Source organism: Protopterus annectens, chromosome 9.part0 (genome assembly GCF_019279795.1).
Source record: "Protopterus annectens isolate FY-2018-M chromosome 9.part0, PAN1.0, whole genome shotgun sequence".
Lineage (NCBI taxonomy): Eukaryota > Metazoa > Chordata > Ceratodontiformes > Protopteridae > Protopterus > Protopterus annectens.
Genome location: NC_056743.1, coordinates 1,103,858,269 through 1,103,879,011, shown reverse-complemented (window position 1 = coordinate 1,103,879,011; position 20,743 = coordinate 1,103,858,269). Strand labels below are relative to the sequence as shown.

General features: G+C 43.8%; 1 protein-coding gene across 6 annotated transcripts in view; it reads left to right on the top strand.

The window, feature by feature from the left end:
* The window catches only part of COPZ1 (COPI coat complex subunit zeta 1), a 682,287-nt gene that overhangs the window by 509,916 nt on the left and 151,628 nt on the right, over positions 1–20,743 (top strand). The gene's annotated exons all lie outside the window — the stretch shown is intronic.

Here is a 20,743-nt window from a genome sequence, read left to right as displayed (position 1 = left end):
CTGCGGATGTCTCTACCTTGGGTGGGTCTGGAGCTGCTGTGCAGCTTCTGAGGGTGTATTCAGGCCTACGGACTTGCATATTAAACCAACGCCTCCTTCATTTAGGCCTAAATTCCGAACCATGCCTAAAAAACAGACGCCCAGGCCGCATGCTCTATGCCTAAAAAACAAACGATTAAGAATGGCTGAAGGGTCTTGTAACTCTAATCAGGGAAAGCCAACCTCCCCCTTCTAAGAGACCTAGGACTGATGTTTATGAATCTTCTGACCAGGATTCTGATTTTTCTGATTCTTCTGATCTGGATTTGCCCTTATCTACGTATGAGGATTCTGATGCGGAGGACTCATTTCCCTCTGCTTCCCCTCCAGAGGATTTTTCTTTTGGTGAAACCTTACATACTCTAAGGGAGCATTTCCACTGGGAAAGCCAGGATTTTTCTTATTCAAAAAAGAGGCTGAGATTTCTTACTCCTGCCTCAGCATAGTCCTTTAGCTATTCCTCCTCTACTAGACATTGTTGATGATGCTTTTTCAGAATCTAGTTTGGCCCCTGATTCTTTGCCTCCTGCTCCCAGAAAACCTGACCAATATTACAGGGTTCCTGATTCACACAAGTTCCTTTTTAAAAATCCTATTGCGGATCCAGAGACTGTTTCACAGGGACCCAAGGGCATTAAGGCTTCTACTGCTAAAAATCCTAACCCTTCTGATGAGACTCCAGGGTGGTGGATAGATGGGGTAAGAAGGTTTACACTTCTGAAACCTTGGTCTTTAAACTGCCAGTTTCATATATTAAAATATCCGCAACATGTTATTGGATTGCTTAAACAGAAAATGATGTTGATTCCTGACTGTGCGGAAAATAAAGAATTACAGGATTTAATGCATTCTGCTGAACAGGTTGAAAAACATACTTTGCAATGTGGATTTGATTCATTAGAGGCCTCTTGCAGGCCTGCTGTTACTGGGTCTGTGCTCAGAAGACATGCTTGGCTTAAGGAGCAATCTTTGCTTGATCGTGTTAAAGCTAAATTGTTGGATGCTCCCTTAAATCAGGACCGCCTGTTTGGCAACAAGGCTGAGGAAGTTCTTACAAAGATGGACGATAAAGCTAAATCTATGCAAACTGTTAAAGATTTCTTACAAGTTCAGCCTCCTAGATTTAGTAGGCACTGGCCCTCTAAGAATTGGTCCTTTCCAATCCCTTCCTGGTCTTCTCAAGCCAAACCCAGACACAGCAGATACCCCAGGTTTCAAGCCTAGGGGATCCACAAAACTAAGCAGTGGGGGGTTTCCACACCCAAACCAGGGAGTAGTAAGATTCACCCCTATGGAAAACTGTCTCAATGACTTGCTTTTAAAACTTACAAGCATTTCCCAACTGAATGCTCCTTTAGGTGGAAAGATTGATCTGCAGGCCAAAAACTGGGAACTCATTACCCAGGACAAATGGGTTTTAAATAGTGTCCCAAGGATACCAATTTCACTTCCACACCTTAGCAACACCAAGCGGGTGGCCAGATCTACCCCCCAAATCAGTGGGCAGAGGCCCAAAATCAAGTACACACTCTCTTCAACATGGGGTCTATTCAGTTGGTACCAGAAGAGGAAAAGGGACAAGGTTTCTATTAGAGACTTTTTCAAGTACCCGGAAAAGGCCATACATGGCATCCTATCCTGGACCTTTCTACTCTAAATACCTTTCTGGTGATTCCAAAATTCAAGATGCTGACTCTTCAACTGCTTCCTATGCTAGACAAAGATGCATGGTTGGCAACACTGGAATTAAAAGAAACATACCTGCACATACCTATCGGGGAGTCTTGCAGAAGATACCTATGCTTCAAAGCAGGCTACATGCACCATCAGTTCTCTGCACTGCCCTTTGACTTATTTACTGCGCCCAGGGTATTCACAAAGTGCCTAGCTCCAGTCATTGCATTTTGCAGGCAAAGAAATATTCAGATATACTCATACCTGGACGATTGTCTAATTCAGGTAGAAAGCCAGGACATGCATTTGAATCATCTGGCCTTTGTTCAAAGGGTACTGACTTGTCTGGGGTACACCATAAATGAAAAGAAATCACAACTGGTACCCTGTCAACAAATTATATTGCTGGGAGCAAGTTTGAATACAACTTCCCAGCTGGCTTTCCTCACGCCAGAGAAACATTCATTTGACAACCTACTTCAAGCAAGTGGCCACAAAAAACCCCAGTTATCTGCAAGGCAAATACTGCAAGCCTTTGGGTTCATGGCCTCCTGCATTCTTCTAATTCCATATGCAAGGCTGCATATGAGGAAACTGCAATGGTATCTCAAAAGCTTGTAGTGTCAACATTCACAGGATCTAGAAGCAATGATTCCTATCATACCTTGCCTATGCCTAGAGTTCCTTTGGTGGGCAGAGGCTTGCCACCAAAACAGGGGACTACCATTCACACTACCCCCTGCCGTCCAAACCTTAACAACAGATGCATCAGACTATGCTTTGGGGGGCTCACCTGGCAGGGAAGTGCATTCAGGGCAAATGGAACCCAAGTCAAATGCACCTACACATAAATCAAAAAGAAATGTTAGCTGTCAGAATTCTCTGATAGCCTTCAAGGACTACATTTTTCAAGGACTACATTTTTCCAGGACTACTAATGGTAAAGACAGAAAACACCACGGTCATGTGGTACATGAACAAGCAGGGGGGTAAGCATTCTTACCCCCTCTGCAGACTAGCCATGGCATTGTGGAACACAGCCTGGAGCTACCAAGTTAATCTACAAGCTCACTTCCTGCCAGGAAAACTAAATACACTAGCAGATGGACTAAGCAGAAACTTCATGGACCCACATGAGTGGAAACTGGAACCAAGGACTTTCAACATGTTGACAAGCAAATGGAGGCACCCAGATATAGACTTGTTTGCCTCCCCCCAGAACCATCAATTGGACAAATTTTGCACAAGGATTCCCTACAAACTAGCTTGGAAAGGGGATGCTGTATCCTTCAGCTGGAAAAACCTATCTGTTTATGCCTTTCCTCCTTTGCCTCTGGCTCTCCAAGGTACTACTAAAATCAAACAGGACAAGCCAGGGACGATCTTAATTGCACCAGACTGGCCACACAAACACTGGTACCCCCTGCTGTGCAGTGTGTCGCGCTTGGCCCCATGGCACCTGTCTCGCTCCTTCCCTGTTGTCTCAGCAGGGGAACCAGATTTTGCACCCTCAGCTGCAAACCCTGAGCCTAGCAGCCTGGCTAATTACCTAATCTCTCCTTTACCACACCTCAGTAAATCAGTGATGGATATCATTTTAGAGGCTAGGAGGCCTAGTACCAGAAAATGCTCCAAAATGGAAAAGATTTTTTATGTGGAACCAATCAAGGGATGAGCGCAGCAGTGCCCAATTTACCTCAGATTCTACAATATTTAACTGAGATTATGCATAAGGGCTTGTCTTTTTCCTCCGTCAAAATTCATGCCTCAGCCATTTCAGCTCATTATAGCACAGAGCCCTCCCCTCTTTTTCTCACACACTGCTCAATCTCTCAATCAGAGGGGCCAAAAATTTAAGGCCACCCAGGAGGGCTCAACTACAGCATGGGACCTTAACTTTGTCTTGGAGAAACTCACTCTTCCTCCTTTCGAGCCAGCTGCTACTGCAGATTTAAAATTCCTTTCCTGGAAAATAGCTTTCCTTTTAGCAATCACTTTTGCAAGAAGGGTATCTAAATTACAGGCCCTTATGACAGTGGAGCCTTTCATCATCTTTCATGCAGACAGGGTGTCCCTCAGAACCAATCCCTCCTTCATGCCCAAGGTGGTATCCAGTGTGGCTCTTAATCAGTCCATTAATTTGCCTACCTTCTTTCCTAACCCACGGAACAAAGGGGAGTGGATACTGCACTCCTTAGATGTGCACAGACAACTGAGATTCTACTTAGACAGGAGTAAACCTCAAAGGAAATCTGAACTGGTGGTGACATTTGCTGCAGGCACAGAGGGGAAAGCTATTTCAAAGCAAGCCATTTCAAAATGGATAGGCCACTGCATTCATTTCTGCTATAAGCACCATGGAAAACCTATCCCAGACCCCATTCAGCCAGGGCTGCATCTACCTCTACAGCCTTCCCCAGGGGCGTCCCTACCAGGGACATCCTAGAAGCTGCTATCTGGAGTTCTGTACATACTTTCACCAAGCATTATCATTTGCCAATGTTCTCTAAATCCAGAGCTGGTTTTGCCTCTGCAGTCTTGCAGGGCCTTATAGCTGGTCCTAATTCTATTTAAATTCCTCTTCCCAACCTTAGCTTTGGGAATCTACCCAAATGTAATGACTGCAACAGTGAAACACGAAGAACATAGTACAGTTGTGTACACTTACAATAAATGTAGATGTTCGAGTGTATTCACTGTTGCAGTCCTGGTTACCCACCCTCCAACCCCCTTTCTTCTTTTGGCTATACCTCTACTCTCACTTACTATGCTCAAAAAGCTTTTTGGTGTATTTACTTTTTTGTTGGAGGCATATCCTTATTTTATAGATGTAATTGCTTCCCATTAGAAGGCACCTGACATCTGGGGCAAGAAAAACTGATGTAATGGCGTCTGCTGCATGTTTTATACCCCTGACGACCTGACGTCATGGAAGAAGGGACAGCAACCGACGCAGGACCCAAGACTTTAATCAGGCCAACTGAAGGATACTGTAAGCAGATAACCCAAATGTAATGACTGCAACGGTGCATGCACTCTAACATCTACATTTATGGTTAGTGTACACAACTGTACTTTCCGAATCCCTCAGGCCAAAAACTCGCACTACGCCTAGAAAATTACGAAACCACAGGCTCAGGCCCATATGCCTCAAAAACAAATGCTTAGAATGGCTGAAGACCTTATTACCTTTAATTAGGGGAAGCCAGCTTTCCCCCTCTGAGACCTAGAACTGAATTCCTTTCAGATTCATCTGATCAGGAATCTGATATTTCTGTTCCTTCTGATTACCAGGATTTGTCCTCATCTACTTATTGAGGATTCTGATGCAGAGGATTCTATTCTCTCTGCTTCCCCTCCAGAATATTTTTCTTTTGGTGAAACCTTGCATACTCTTAGGGAGCATTTCCGAGTCCAAAAGGAGACTTAGGGAATTCTTACTCCTGCCCTCAACACAGGCCTTTAGCTATCCCTCCTGTTCTGGACATTGTAGATGCTTTCTTGGAATCTAGCCTTACCCCAAACACTTTACCTCCAGCTACCAAAAAACCTAACCGGTACTACAGAGTACCTGACTCTCACATGTTCCTCTTCAAGAATCCTCCTGCGGATCCAGAGACCATTTCCTAAGGACCAAAAGGGATTAAGGCTACTGCTGCCAAAAATCCTACCCCTTCTGATAGAGATTCTAGAGCCTTAGACAGATGGGGTAAGAAGGTATACACTTCTGCTACTTTGGCCATTAGGGCTTTAAATTGCCAATTTCATATGTTAAATTATCAGCAGCATGTTATGGGACTACTTAAACAGAAAATTGTTGATTCCTGACTGTGCTGAACACAAAGAATTGCAAGATTTAATGCATTCTGCAGAAAAAGTTGGTAAACATACTTCGCATTGTGGTTTTGACACTTTAGAAGCATCTTGCAGGGCTGCTGTCACCGGATCTGTACTTAGAAGGCATGCTTGGCTTAAGGAACAAAATTTGCCAGATCATGTTAAAGCTAAATTACTGGATGCTCCCTTAAACCAAGACCGCCTTTTTGGCAACAAAGCAGAAGTCCTCAAAAGGATGGAGGAAAAAGCTAAATCTATGCAAAGTGCTAAAGATTTCCTACAAGTACAACCTCCCAGATTCAGTAGGCATTGGCCTTCAAAGAACTGGTCCTTTCCAGTCCCTTCCAGGCCTTCAGTCCAAACCCAGGAACAGCAGACCACCTGGGCTACAGTCTCAGGCTATGCACAGACCTAAGCAGTGGGGGGCTCCCACTTCCAAAGCAGGGTGTAGTAAGCCACCCCCCTACGGAAAAATGGCACAATGACTTAACCTTAACCCTTCCCAGCCCTGCCCAACTACCCTGCTCCCTTAGGAGGAAAGCTTGACCTGCATGCAAAAAACTGGGAACTCATTACCCAGGACAAATGGGTTTTGAACATAGTTTCCCAAGGATAGCTTCCACTTGCACACACTACCAACCCAAAATGGTTGGCCAGACCTACCCCCAAATCAGTGGGCGGCGGCCCAACAGCAGGTTCTCCCTCTCTCTCCTCAGTTTCAGGGCTATTCACCTTGTCCCAGCAGAACAAAGGGGACAAGATTTTTATTCAAGACTTTTTCTGATACCCTTAAAAGGCAACTCCTGGCGTCCTATCCTGTACCTCTCTATTCTCAACACCTTTTTGGTATTTCCAAAATTCAAAATGCTAACTCTTCAACAGATTCTTTCTATGCTAGCCAAGGATGTCTGGCTGGCAACCCTAGATTTAAAGGAAGCTTACCTGCACAACCCAATAAGGGAATCTTGCAGGAAATACCTACGCTTCAGGGCATGCTCCATGCACTATCAGTTCTCTGCACTTCCCTTTGGCTTATCTACTGTGCCCAGGGTATTCACAAAGTGTCTAGCTCCAGCCATTGCATTTTGCAGGCAGAGAAATATTCAGATTTACCCGTACTTGGACAATTGTCTGATTCAGGCAGAAAGCCAGGACTTGCTATTACAACACTTGGCATTCGTAAAGAAACTTCTAACCTCACTGGGTACACCATCAACAAAAAGAAATCTCACCTAGTACCCTGCCAACAGATTGTAATCCTGGGAGCAAGCTTGAAGACGGCTTGGCATTCCTCACTCCCGAGAAACAAGTTTATTTGACAACCTACTTCAAACTATTGTCCACAAAACCCCAGCTATCTGCAAGGAAAAATACTGCAAGCCCTGGGGTTCATGGCCTCTTGCATTCTACTAATTCCATATGCAAGACTGCATTTGAGGAAACTCCAATGGTGCTGACATTCTCAGGACCTGGAAACAATGATTTCTATCATTCCTTGTATGAATACAGAGTTCCTTTGGTGGGCAGAGGCCTGCTACCACAACAAGGGGACTCCTTTCACCCTACCCCCCCCAAACCCTAACAGACGCATCAGACTATGCATGGGGTGGCTCACATGGCCGGGCAGTGCATTCAGGGCAAATGGAACCAGAGACAGATGCACCTGCATATCAATCAAAAAGAAATGTTAGCTGTACAGAATGCTCTGACAGCCTTCAAAGACAGTGTTCTTCCAGGACAGTTATTGGTAAAGAACAACCACACGCTGGAGCTGAGAGCTGCTGTAATTTAATGTCTTCTGGTACCTCAGCTATACAAGCCTTCACAGGGAATGAATTCACAACATACAGCAGTGTTTTTTTTATAAGAACATCAGTTACACAATTAATCATACATTCAACTTTACAAGCTCAAATTAATTTCTAAATTCATGCCCCTGGGAGCAAGTGTACCAAAATTCAGCATAAATCTACTTTCCAAATTTAACTTTTGAACACAATTACCACCACTTCCACAGTCAGGTTTAGCCAAAACACAGAAAAAGAGATTCAGTAACTCCCCCATGAACTTTGTGAAAATGGTCAGAAATAGGATTATCCAACCTACAGTTCCTAACATCCCCCAAGTGCTCAAGAATACGTGTTTTCACTTTACATCTAGTTTGACCAATATACCATCTTGGGGGTGTACAGCCACAACCCACAATGTATACTACCCCACAAGATGCACAATTAAATCTATCGGTAGCCACATACTTCACACCATTTACCACACTACCTGACATATTCTTCACTTTCGAACATACTTTACACTTCCCACACCTAAACATACCCACATTTTTTCCCTTAGAACCGATGTTATATCTCAGATTAAGTAATTCTTTCAAATTTGGGAACCTACCGTATGAAAAGGTCACTTTCTTAGGGAACAAATGGCCTACTTCATTAAAACAGACAATAGGCCATAAATTATCCACCACCCTTTTCAAAACTTCAGAGAAAGGTGAAAATGTAGTTAAAAGATTTTTTGGTCATCATCACCATGATGGCTCATCACAGATCTACAAGATTTTTGAGCATACCTAACATCACATTCACGAGTGTTCTTTTTTAACTTGCTTTTACCTCTATCAATAGTACCCACGAGCAATAAGTCTTGCTTTGACATCACAGAATTCTTGTTCCAAAAGATAGTTCGCAGAGGTATGTTCAAAAATACTCTTCAACTCTCCAAATGGAAGTGCCTCAAGGAGATGAGGTGGGTGTGCACTACTAGCATGCAAAAAGTTATTTGTGGCCTTCTTTTTCCTAAAGGGTCTATACTGAACTTTATTATAAATATCTATGTACAACTCTATATCCAAAAATTGTATAACACTCATGTTAACATCAAATGTAAATTTCAATCCAAACCTATTTTGGTTTAGTAAATGAATAAGTCTACCAAATTCGAGTGTGTTTACATACAAAAATCTAATCATCTGTGTATCTACGATATAGAATGACTGATTTACGAAAAAATTCTAGAGTGTACATAAATGTAGTTTCAAAGTAAGACATAAACAGAATGGCATAAGTGGGGGTGAAATTTGCCCCATTGCTGTGCCTTCTTTCTGTAGAAAAACTTTGTCACATAGGAAGTAATTATGGGTAAGAGCAAATTCAAGCAGCAATATCAGGAAGGATGAACGTGGTTCTTCCCCTAAAATTTTACCAACTGCTTCTAAGCCCCAACAAGTCTTAATACTCGTATACAGAGCCTTTATGTCAACTGTAGCCCAGTAAAAATCTTCACCCCATTCCAAAATTTTCACTAATTTACAAAAATCATTCGTGTTGCAAATATGTGAAATAACATTTCCCAACTCTTTCTTCAAAAGACTATCCAACAAAATCCCAACATGTTCCAAAATGCAGCCACAACTCGAAGCAGTTGGTCGGCCAGGAGGATCTAAGATGTTTTTCTGAATCTTAGGAAGTGCATAAAAAAATGGGTCTCTAGGGGAACTTGTATACAAATTCTTTACATCTTTCTGAGATAAAAAACCCAGTCTCTCACCCCTTTCTAGTAGTTCTAGAAGGGCTTCATTGAAGTCAGCGACTGGATTATAAGATAACTCCGTATACGTACGTCCGTCAGATAAAAGATCAAAAACCATTTTGTAATAATGTTACTTCCCCATAATCACCCAATTTCCCCCTTTATCAGCCTGGGAGAACACAACTATCAGTGGCACTTCTCATCTCCTTAATAGCTAGCCATTCTGATTTTTCTAAATTAAACTTTTTATATTTCATAAATTCAGCATATTCAAATTCAACTTTTTTACACAATGCATTTTCAAAGACAACCAAAGAAAAAGATTTTTTAGGTGGGTTAAATTTACTTTTACTAGGCAACATAGGTACACAAAGTTTCCCATAACCAGTAACAAAACGGCTTTCATCAGAATCAGCAGAATCCACATTAACAACTTCATTTTCAAGACTCTCAATCATATATAGAAAGCTCTAGAAGAGATTCAACTAAACTGACATTTCCATTCAAAGCCATATCATTAGAAATACTTCGCTAAAAAAAGCCTTTAAATATAACTTTCGACAGAAGCGCTCAACATCCAGCAAAACATCAGCAAGTGCAGGAAATTTAGTAGGGACAAATTTACTACCCTTCGTTAACACTTTTTGCATCATTGGTGTAATAGTCAAATCACTAAGATTTACTATGCGCAAATCTGTAACACTTACATTCTCAGTAGTAAAGAGTCCCAAAGTAGAAAAGGAAAATTTTCATCAAATACAGTAAAAGTTCAATATTTTCTGTTGCGTCCCTTTGCTCTGCCCTTGCGTTTGTTGTTTTCTCGAAAATTCCCTCTTCTGCTGTTCCATTTCAGTTGGTACCTCTAATTCATGGCCTTTTGCATTCTGCTAATTCCATATGCAAGACTGCATTTGAGGAAACTCCATTGGTGTCAACATTCTCGGGACCTGGCAACAATGATTTGTATCATTCCTTGTATGAATACAGAGTTCCTTTGGTGGGCCGAGGCCTGCTACCACAACAAGGGACTCCCTTTCACTCTACCCCCTGCCATTCAAACCCTAACAGACTCATCAGACTATGCATGGGAGGAGCTCACATGGCAGGGCAGTGCATTCAGGGCAAATGGAACCCGAGACAGATGCACCTGCATATCAATCAAAAAGAAATGCTAGCTGTACAGAATGCTCTGACAGCCTTCAAAGACAGTGTTCTTCCGGGACAGTTATTGGTAAAGACAGACAACACCACAGTTATGTGGTACATAAACAAGCAGGGGGGGAACCCATGCGTACCCTCTCTGCAGACTAGCCATGGCTCTGTGGAACACAGCCTTGAGCTACCAAGTACACCTACAAGCTCAATTCCTGCCAGACAAACTAAATTCACTGGCAGACAACTTAAGCAGAAATCTCATGGACCCATACGAATGGAAACTAGAACCCAAAATATTCAACCTCTTGAGGAACAGATGGGGGACTCCAGAGGTAGACCTGTTTGCCTACCCTCAGAACTACCAATTGAATAAATTCTCCATAAGAACTCCCCACAGTCAAACTTGGAAAGTGGATGCCCTGTCCTTTACCTGGGAAAGCCTCTTGGTTTATGCCCTTCCCCCTCTGCCTCTCCTCTCGAAGGTTCTACTAAAAATCAAACGGGACAAGCCAAGGACATTACTGATTGCACCAGACTGTCTACGCCAGCACTGGTACCCCATCTTGCACAGTATTGACACTGCTGCAACCATGGCACCTGCCTCAGACCCCTTCCCTGCTGTCCCAGCAGGCGGGCCAGATTCTGCACCCTCCGCTTCAAACCCTGAACCTTGCAGCCTGGCTAATTCCTTGAGCTCTCCTCGAGCATCCCTCAGTAAGCAGGTGCTGGATGTCATTCTGGAGGCAAGGAGGCCTAGTACTAAAAAATCCTATGCTGAAAAGTGGAAAAGATACTGTTCCTCGAGCCAGGCTCAGGGGATGGGCACAACGGTGCCCAGCTTACCTCATATTCTACAATACTTAACAGAAATGCTCCACAAGGGCCTATCCTTCTCGTCAAAATTCATGCCTCTGCCATTTCAGCACATTATAATACTGAGCCACCCCTCTTCTCTCACCCCTTGCTAAAACAATTCCTTAGAGGGGCCAAAAATTTAAGACCTCCCCAGGAGACTTCCCACTCCAGCCTGGGACCTTAACTTTGTATTGGAAAAGCTCACTCTTCCCCCTTTGAGCCAGCTCCAACAGCAGAGTTGAAATTCCTTTCTTGGAAAACAGCCTTCCTTCTAGCCATCACTACTGCAAGAAGTGTGTCTGAAATACAGGCCCTCATGGCAGTGGAGAACCCTTCATTATCTTCCATGCGGACAGGGTTTCCCTCAGGACTAATCCTTCCTTTATGCCCAAGATGATGTCTAGTGTGGCCCTAAATCAGTCCATTCATGTGCCTACTTTTTTCCCTAATCCACAAAACAAAGAGGAACAAATACTGCACACTCTGGACGTGCACAGACGACGTAGATTTTATTTAGACAGGACTAAGCCTCTCAGAAAATCTGAACAGCTGCTAGTTGGATTTGCTGCAGGGGCAGAGGGGAAGGCCATTTCAAAGCAAACCATTTCCAAATGGATAGCCCATTGCATCCATTTCTGCTACAAGCACCATGGAAAACCTACCCCACAGGGGATAAGATCCCATTCCACCAGGGCTGCATGTACCTCTGCGGCATTTCTCAGAGGAGTCCCTACCAGGGACGTCCTAGAAGCTGCTACCTGGAGCTCTGTACATACCTTCACCAAGCATTACCACATGCCTATCTTTTCTAAATCCAGAGCTGGATTTGCCACTGCAGTCTTGCAGGGCTTAATAGGTGGCCCTAATGCTCTTTTAACTTCCTCCTCCCTTCCTTAGCTTTGGGAATCAACCCAAATATGATGGCTGCAACAGTGAAACATGAAGAACATAGTACAGTTGTGTACACTTAACATAAATGTAGATGTTCAAGTGTATTCACTGTTGCAGTCCTGGTTACCCTCCCTCCAGCCCCCTGACTTCTCTTGGCTCTACCTTTCCTTTTTGATTTTTTTCTGGTGTGTTTGCTTTTTGATGGTGTACGATACCATGTATTGGCTTCCTATTGTGGGGGCACCTGACATCTGGGGCAAGAAAAATTGATGTAATGGCATCGGCTGCATGTTTTATACCCCTGACAACCTGACGTCATGGAAGAAGAGACAGCATCCAATGCAGAAATCCAAAGAGACTGGTATTCAGGCTGGCTGAGGGCTACCTGCAGGCAGATAACCCAAATGTGATGACTGCAACAGTGAATACAATCAAAACATCTGCATTTATGGTAAGTGTACACAACTGTACATTTTCAATGTTTCATATCTGTCAAAACATGAGTTAGTGTCTTAGAAACAGCTGATAGTATTTCTAGAAATGCAGCTTTGTCAGTTGTGATGAGGAGGTATGCTTGGTTGCACAGTCAGAATTTTTCTGATAACTTAAGAATGACATTTTAAGTACTCCCATTGGATCTGATTGTGTATTTAGTACTGCAATATACTGCAGCTTGTCAGATCCTTAAACGCTAAGATGATGGAGGTAAATTGATGCAGGGTGTGTCAGAAATGTTTCATATTGCCAAGTTTTCCTCCCATTAAACAGGATAATTTACTGCGGCCTCTTAAAAAGAAGTCCCAGCCTAACAAGAGCCAAGGTAACAAAAGGAAGTGGCAGGGTGACCATTTGGCCAAGTACAAAAGGGATCCCTTTCTCAAAAAGGATTAACCCCCCCCCTTCCAATTTGTGACTATGCTGAGATGAAGCACCCATCTTGTTCAAGTCTCCCATTGAGTGCTACATCTCTCAAGTTTGTCTCTCAACAAACAAGACGCATGGCTATCAGTGGTTTTTGGTAAATGGGTCCTCCAACATTGTGGGCAGAGCTTACCAGTGGCAGTTGAAAGACCATCCTCCTCCACTTAGGAGTTCCTATTTATCCACCGTTCAATCTTTGTTGTTTCCTGCTATTCTCCAGCATATGCTCAACTTTGGCTCATAGAACTGGTGCCTTCTTCTGAGAGAATGCTGGGGTTTTATTCCTGAATTTATTGGTTCTCAAGAAAAAAAAGTGTGGGGACCAGTATTGCACCTGCCTTTTCTGAACACCTTCATTTAGATTGCCAAGTTCAAGCGGCTCAACCCACCTGCAGACCATGCTTCCTTTTCTTCTGGACCATTGCTCCATGGTGACCCTGGACTTGGATGCCTGTCACCATATCCCCATTGTTCATCTTTAAGGGGGGGTATCTGAGATTTGTTGTTTCTGGGTCACACCTTCATTTTTTTTGCATTGTCCTTTGGGCTATCCACTGCTACTGAAGTGTTTACAAAATGTCTTGCCCTGGTAGTTATCCACTGTCAGACTATAGGCGTCCACATTTTTCTTTACTTGGATGACTTGCTGATCTGTGCAGAGTCTGCGTCTAAGTTGTTGGACCCTTTAGAGAAGGTTTCTGTCTTGCTCACTCTTTTCTAGGGTTCAATTTGAAGTCCTAAAGGTGTGCCTGACCCCTCCTCACAAAGGCAACTCTATGGTGTCTCAATGAATCCAATGTAAGACTGGCTTTTTTTGCCTGAAGACGAGATTGATTCTTGCCAAATAGAGAAACATCACTCCTGGTTGAGAATTCCTGAAAATTCTCGGACTGCTGGCACCTATGATTCTCATGCTAATACTGGCTGGCTCAGCACCTTCATTCCCTGGAAACCCAGATGCTCACCGTGTTTCACTGTTGCAGTCATTACACTTGGGTTATCCTGCTGGCAGGCTACCCGCAGTAGGCCTGAATTCCAAAGTCCTGCTCCGGCGTCGGTTGCGGTCACCTCTTCACTGACGTCAGTGCACCAGGGGTATAAAAGATGCAGCCAACGCCATTTTCTTCAGTCTTTCTTGCCGCGCGGTGCCCGAAGCAAAAGCAAGTGCCGGTCGACTGACTCCTGAGATTTTCGAAATTGAATTTCAGATCCGAAGTCTTTAATAAAGCTAAGTACCCCGTTGGGGAAACTTTTTTCTTGCTCCAGACTGATGTCAGAAAAAGTTAACAATTGTATTTCTTGTGGGAAGCAAATACCTCATAAGGATTTTCATGTATTCCTTGCCTAGGCCCTGACCACGACGTTGCTAGTTGTCGGTTTTGTGCTAGATTTAACCAACACACACAGCGTCGGAACGATTTTGCTTTTCATTACATTGGCCGAAGGTTTAACTATATAATGCCGTCGGAACAACCGACGTCCGGAATTCATAAAAAGTGCAAGGATAAAGAAAAAGACAGGCATCCGAGGTCCAAAACCAACGACGAAGCCTCTTCTAGGCCAGTCGCCGGTGCTCAGTGAGGCGCTTTCGCAGCCCCTGACTCTCGCTACCTCAGAGCCACAGGCTGCTTCTGACTCCCACGTGGAGACTACTAGGCCTCTGGGTACTCAAGTTATTGGCCCTTCGGAAACTAATCCCTCAGATGCGTCCGGAGCCGCTGAGCAGGCATCGGCTTCTGAGGGTGTCTTCAGACCTACACAACTTTATATCAAGCCTACTTCAGCATCCAAGACAAAGTCCAGTTTTAAAGACAAGGAAACAAGTACAGCATTCTCCAGGACAGGCTTATATGCCTAAGAAACAGATGCTCAAAATGGCCGAAGACCTAATTATTTTGAATCAGGGGTTTCCATCCCACTCCTGATAAGAGGCCTAGGCAAAGATACTGAATATGATTCCTCTGATCAAGTTTCCATTTCCTCTGATTCCTCTTCAGAACAGGGATATTCTGTTCCTCCCTATGAGGATTCTGATGCTGAAGATTCTGTTCCTTCAGCCTCTCCTCTTGAGGATTACTCATTTGGTGAAACCCTACATACCATGAGGGAGCATCTCCACTGGGAGAGCCAAGATTATTCAGATTCTAAGAAAAGGCTTGGAGATTTTCTTTTACTACCTCAGCACAGACCTCTTGCAATTCCTCCTGTTCTAGACATAGTAGATGTATTTTCAGAGTCTGGCCTGTCTCCAGACTCGTTACCTCCTGTACCTGTTAAGCCGGACAGATATTACAGGGTCCCAGATTCCCATAAATTTCTATATAAAAACCCTGCTGCGGACCCAGAAACTATCTCACAGGGTCCCAAAGGGGTGAAGGCTGCTACTGCTAAAAACCCTGTCCCCTCCGATAGAGATTCTAGGGCTCTGGACAGATGGGGGGAGAAAAGTCTCTACTTCTGCTACCTTGGCTGTAAGGGCTTTAAATTGTCAGTTTCATATGCTCAGATGTCAGCAATACTTAATGTCTTTGTTAAAACAAAAAATGTTGACAAATTCTGAAAGTTCTGAGAATAAAGATTTGCAGGATTTATTGCATGCAGCTGAACAAGTGGGAAAACATACTTTGCAATGTGGTTATGATTCACTGGAGGCCTCGTGCAGGGCCGCTGTTACAGGTTCTGTTATTAGAAGGCATGCTTGGTTAAAGGAACAGAATCTGCCTGATCATAAGTTAAAATTATTGGATGCTCCATTACAGCATGATACTGTGGTGTTAAGGCAGAAGAGGTGTTGAAGAAAATGGAGGATAAAGCTAAATCTATGCAGACAGTAAATGATTTCTTACAGGTACAACCACCCAGGTTTAGCAGGAACTGACCTTAAGAATTGGTCCTTTCCAGCGTCAGACAGGCCACAAAGAGGCAGATTCAGACGCCCTAGAGGCAGGCAACAACCCCAGGGCTCATACAGGCCCAAACAATGGGGTGATTCTAACTCCAAAAGCGGAGAAGACAAATCACAGCCTTAAAGGAAAAAGTCCCAATGACTTCCCTCTGCCATTGCCAAGCACTTACCTTTTGGCAGCACCCTTAGGGGGAACGCTAGCACTTTTTTCACAAAACTGGCACAGGATCACCCAGGACAAATGGGTCTTAAATATAGTCTCTCAGGGTTACAGGTTCCACTTTCACACCCTTCCAAAGGCAAATTGTATGCCAGACCTGCCACACAATCAATGGGCAGAGGCACAAAAACAAATTTAATCTCTCATGGACATGAGGGCTATTCAGCCAGTGCCACAACAAGAGCAGGGACAAGGATTTTACTCAAGACTTTTCTTAGTGCCAAGAAAGAACAAAGCCTGGAGACCAATTCTGGACCTGTCTATTCTAAATACTTTTCTGGACGTTCCAAAATTCAAAATGTCTCTGCAGCAACTTCTGCCCATGTTGGGCATGAAGGCTTGGCTTGTAACTTTGGACCTCAGAGGCATACCTGCATGTACTAATCAGACAATCTTGCAGAAGATACCTCAGATTCATAGCTGGCACAATGCACTACCAATTCTCTGCACTGCCCTTTGGCTTATCTACTGCGCCCAGGGTCTTCACAAAATGCCTGGCACCAGTAATTGCTTTTTGCAGACAGAGGAATTCAAATATATCCCTACTTGGATGACTGCCTTATTCAAGCAGAGACCAAAGACATTCTACTAAAGCATCTGGCATTCGTTAAAAGCTTATTAATTTGTCTAAGGTACACAGTAAACGAAAAGAAATCAAAACTAGTACCCTCTGAAGAGATAATATTCCTGGGTGCAAGCTTAAATACAACTGCCCTGATGGCTTATCTCACGCCAGACAAACAAAGGCAACTGACTTCTTACTTCAAAAACATTGCAACAAAGACCCAGTTATCTGCAAGAAAAATTCTACCGGCTCTGGGCTATATGAAATCCTGCATTCTGCTAATTCCATATGCAAGACTGCATGTGAGGAAACTACAAAGTGTTTGGACTCAACATTGCCACAGCCTGGAAACATGAATTACTCATTCCCTGCCTACAACAGGAGTTTCGATGGTGGGCACAGGCCTGTTATCACAACAAGGGACAGCCATTCACTTTACCCACAGCCAAGCAGGCACTAACAACAGATGCATCAGATTATACCTGGGGGGCACACATGGCAGGAAAATGTATTCAGGGCACATGGCCCACAAGCCAAATGCATCTTCATATCAATCAAAAAGAGATGCTAGCTGTACAGAATGCCCTGACAGCCTTCAAGGACCTACTTCATCCAGGGCAACTGCTGATAAAGACTGACAATACTACAGTCGTGGTACATAAGCAAGGAGGCACACATTCCTATCCCCTATGCAGACAAACCATGACTTTCTGGAGCACAGCATTGACTTATCAAGTACACCTGCAAGCACAATTCCTGCCAGGAAAGAAAAATACTTTGGCAAATAAACTAAGCAGAAACCTCATGGATCCTCACGAGTGGAAACTAGATCCACAAATCTTCAACATAACAGGAAAATGGGGATGCCCAAACATAGATCTATTCGCTTGCCCTCACAACTGCCAGCTACAGAAATTCTGCACTCGGACGTATCACAAACAAGCATGGAAAGTGGACACCTTTTCATTCAGCTGGAAAGCCCTTACAGTATATGCCTTCCCTCCTCTGCCTCTCCTCCCCAAGGTACTCTTAAAGGTCAGACAAGAGAAGCCAAAAATTATCATGATTGCCCCAGACTGGCCACGCCAGCACTGGTACCCAATCCTAAAGAGCTTGTCTCAAGGACCAGCCTGGACATTGCCTCAAATTCCTCATTTGCTGACCCAACAAAACAATCAGATCCTACACAGCCAACTCAGAACCCTAAATCTGGCTGCATGGGTGATAATGTAAACTTTCAAAACACACCTCTCTCTAAAGCAGTTATGGATGTTATTTTGGAGGCCAGGTGGCCCAGCACCAGAAAATCTTATGCAGAAAAATGGAAGAGATTCTGTGCTTGGAACCAGGCAGAGGGAATTGACACGCTTCTACCAAATATTCCTCAGATTTTACAATACCCAACTGAGATGCTGGACTTATCCTCCTCATCAATTAAGATCCATGCCTCTGCCATTTCAGCTCAATACAATATGGACCCACCTATCTTTTCTCATCCACTGCTAAGGCAGTATCTCAGAGGGGCCAAAAACATAAGACCTCCAAGAAGAGTACCAATACCTGCATGGGACCTCAATTTTGTCTTTGAAAAACTCACACTGCCTCCTTTTGAGCCAGCCAATACAGCTGAGATAAAATACTTATCATAGAAAACAGCTCTTCTCCTAGCAATTACATCAGCAAGAAGAGTCTCAGAGTTACAGGTACTAATGGCTGTGGAACCTTTTATTTTCCATCCGGACAGGGTTTCTCTAAGGACAAACCCAACATTTATGCCTAAGGTAGTGTCCAGTGTGGCTCTTATCCAAACCATACATTTGCCTACCTTTTATCCAAACCCGCAAAATAAGGGGGAGAGACTTCTGCATTCATTGGACATGCACAGACAGCTACACTTTTACTTGGACAAAAGTAAAGTTTTCAGAAAGACTGAGCACGTCTCAGTGGCATATGCTGCAGGATCACAAGGAAAAGCTATTTCAAAGCAGACTATTTCAAAATGGATAGGCCACTGCATTCGTTTCTGCTATTCACAACATGGCAAATCAGTGCCTAACGGCATTAGGCCACATTCTACCAGAGCAGCAGCCACTTCAGCAGCCTTCCTCAGAGGAGTACCAACCAAGGACATTTTGGAGGCTGCAACCTGGACTTCAGTGCACACTTTTTTACAAAGCAAGTACCACTTACCTCTTTACTCTAAATCCAGAGCAGGCTTTGCCACTGCAGTTCTGCAGGGCCTCATAGCCACTCCTAATTCTATTTAGGCCTAGCCACCCAACCTCAGCTTTGGGATTCAACCCAAGTGTAATGACTGCAACAGTGAAACACAATGAACATAGTACAGTTGTGTACCTACCATAAATGTATATGTTAGTGTATTCACTGTTGCAGTCCAGGTTACCCTCCCACCATCCCCCTTTCATTGCTGGGACTTATCTGTACTTCTCTTTTGTATACAACCTATGTGATGTATTTGCTTGTAGATGAAGGTTGTGTGCATGCTTTTTTATGATCAGAATTTTTTAGCCTACCCTTTTGGGGGTACCTGACATCTGGGGCAAGAAAAACTGAAGAAAATGGCGTCTGTTGCATCTTTTATACCCCTGGCGCACTGATGTCAGGGAAGAGGCGACAGCAACCGACGGCGGACCAGGACTTTGGAATTCAGGCCGACTTCGAGTAGCCTGCCAGCAGGATAACCCAAGTGTAATGACTGCAACAGTGAATATACTCTAACATCTACATTTATGGTAGGTACACAACTGTACTTTTCTGGTGCCTCATTTTTCTCAGATGAGAGTTAGTAGTAGAGAAGACAGTTCTATCAATCCCGAACCTCTGTTTTCCCCTCTGATTCTGGTGCAATCTGTCCAGACATTCGTCCAGGAATGCAGTGAGCTATGTCTATAGAGAAATGAGCATAATCCACTCGGGGTCCCACGTATGCTCAGAAGCACATTGTTGCAAAGGAAATGGTGGTGGTACATGCCTTAAAGGGTTTTTTTAATCTCTTAGGGACTCTAGGTCCTCTTCAGGTGATACAAGGTCTTAATCTCTGTGTTAGTTGGTAGTGATGACCTGGGAGCTGGCTTCCCAGTGTTCTCTGACCCACCAGGCTTCTTACATTCTGTCAGAGCTGAATGTTGTGGTAGATGGACTTAAGCAGATCCTGGGCAGGCTGAGTTGAGTGGAAGCTCAAGCTAGTGGTATTCCAGGATCTAGACCAGATGTGCGGAACGCCTCAAGTAGATGTTTGCCTCATTTGAAAATGGACAAGAGAAACTCTGTTCCAGGCAGCCTTGCTTGGAGGACAGACATTTTCTTGTTCCCTTGGATGGGAATGTTCCTTTGTTTACACCCTTTCCTCTGATTTAGAAGGTACTTTTCAATGTTCAGAGAGAGAAATGTCAGATGTCTTCATGGTGACCCCTGTTGGCCCAAGCAATCTTAGTTCATCCTTTTAATGGTATTGGCCAAGGACAATTACCAAAAACTTCCTCGCACTGTGGATCTGCTCACAGTTTCCGTGGTGACTGTTACACCCAGACTGAAGAGAAAATTCAGCTGACAGCCTGGGTGATTCAGTATTGATTCTGTTTATGCACCTGTTTCGTGAGGATGTGCAGCAGGTGTTAAAGGAGTCAGAAAAGCCGATACTTGAAAATCTTATGCTTATAAATGGATTAGGTTTTCTAAGTGGTGCTTAAATGTGGGAGTAGGGCTTCCATTGAGGTTAATATCCCCCTAGTCTTGAAATATTTGTGAGATACTTCAAGATGCTTTATTATATGCATCCTCAATATGCATTTAGTGGCAATCGCTGCTCGTCTGCTTATGGATTTCCCTTCGCTTCTTTTGGTAAAAGTTTATGAAAGGAGTGTTGCATATGGGACCCCCTCTCAAGCAAATTCCTCCTCTGAGAGCTTAGCTATGTTCTAGAAAAATTGAATTTGCCATCTTTTGAACCAGCCGCTCATGCTGATTTCAAGCCCTAAAATGGGGAACTGTTTTGCTTATTGCTCTGACATCTGCTAGGTAGGTTTTTGAGCTGCAGTGTTTGCATGTGTGTGGTCTTTGGTTTGGAACAGTAGGTATTTGAAAAAAGCTTTGCAGTCTGCTCTTCCTTTTGAGCCATGGA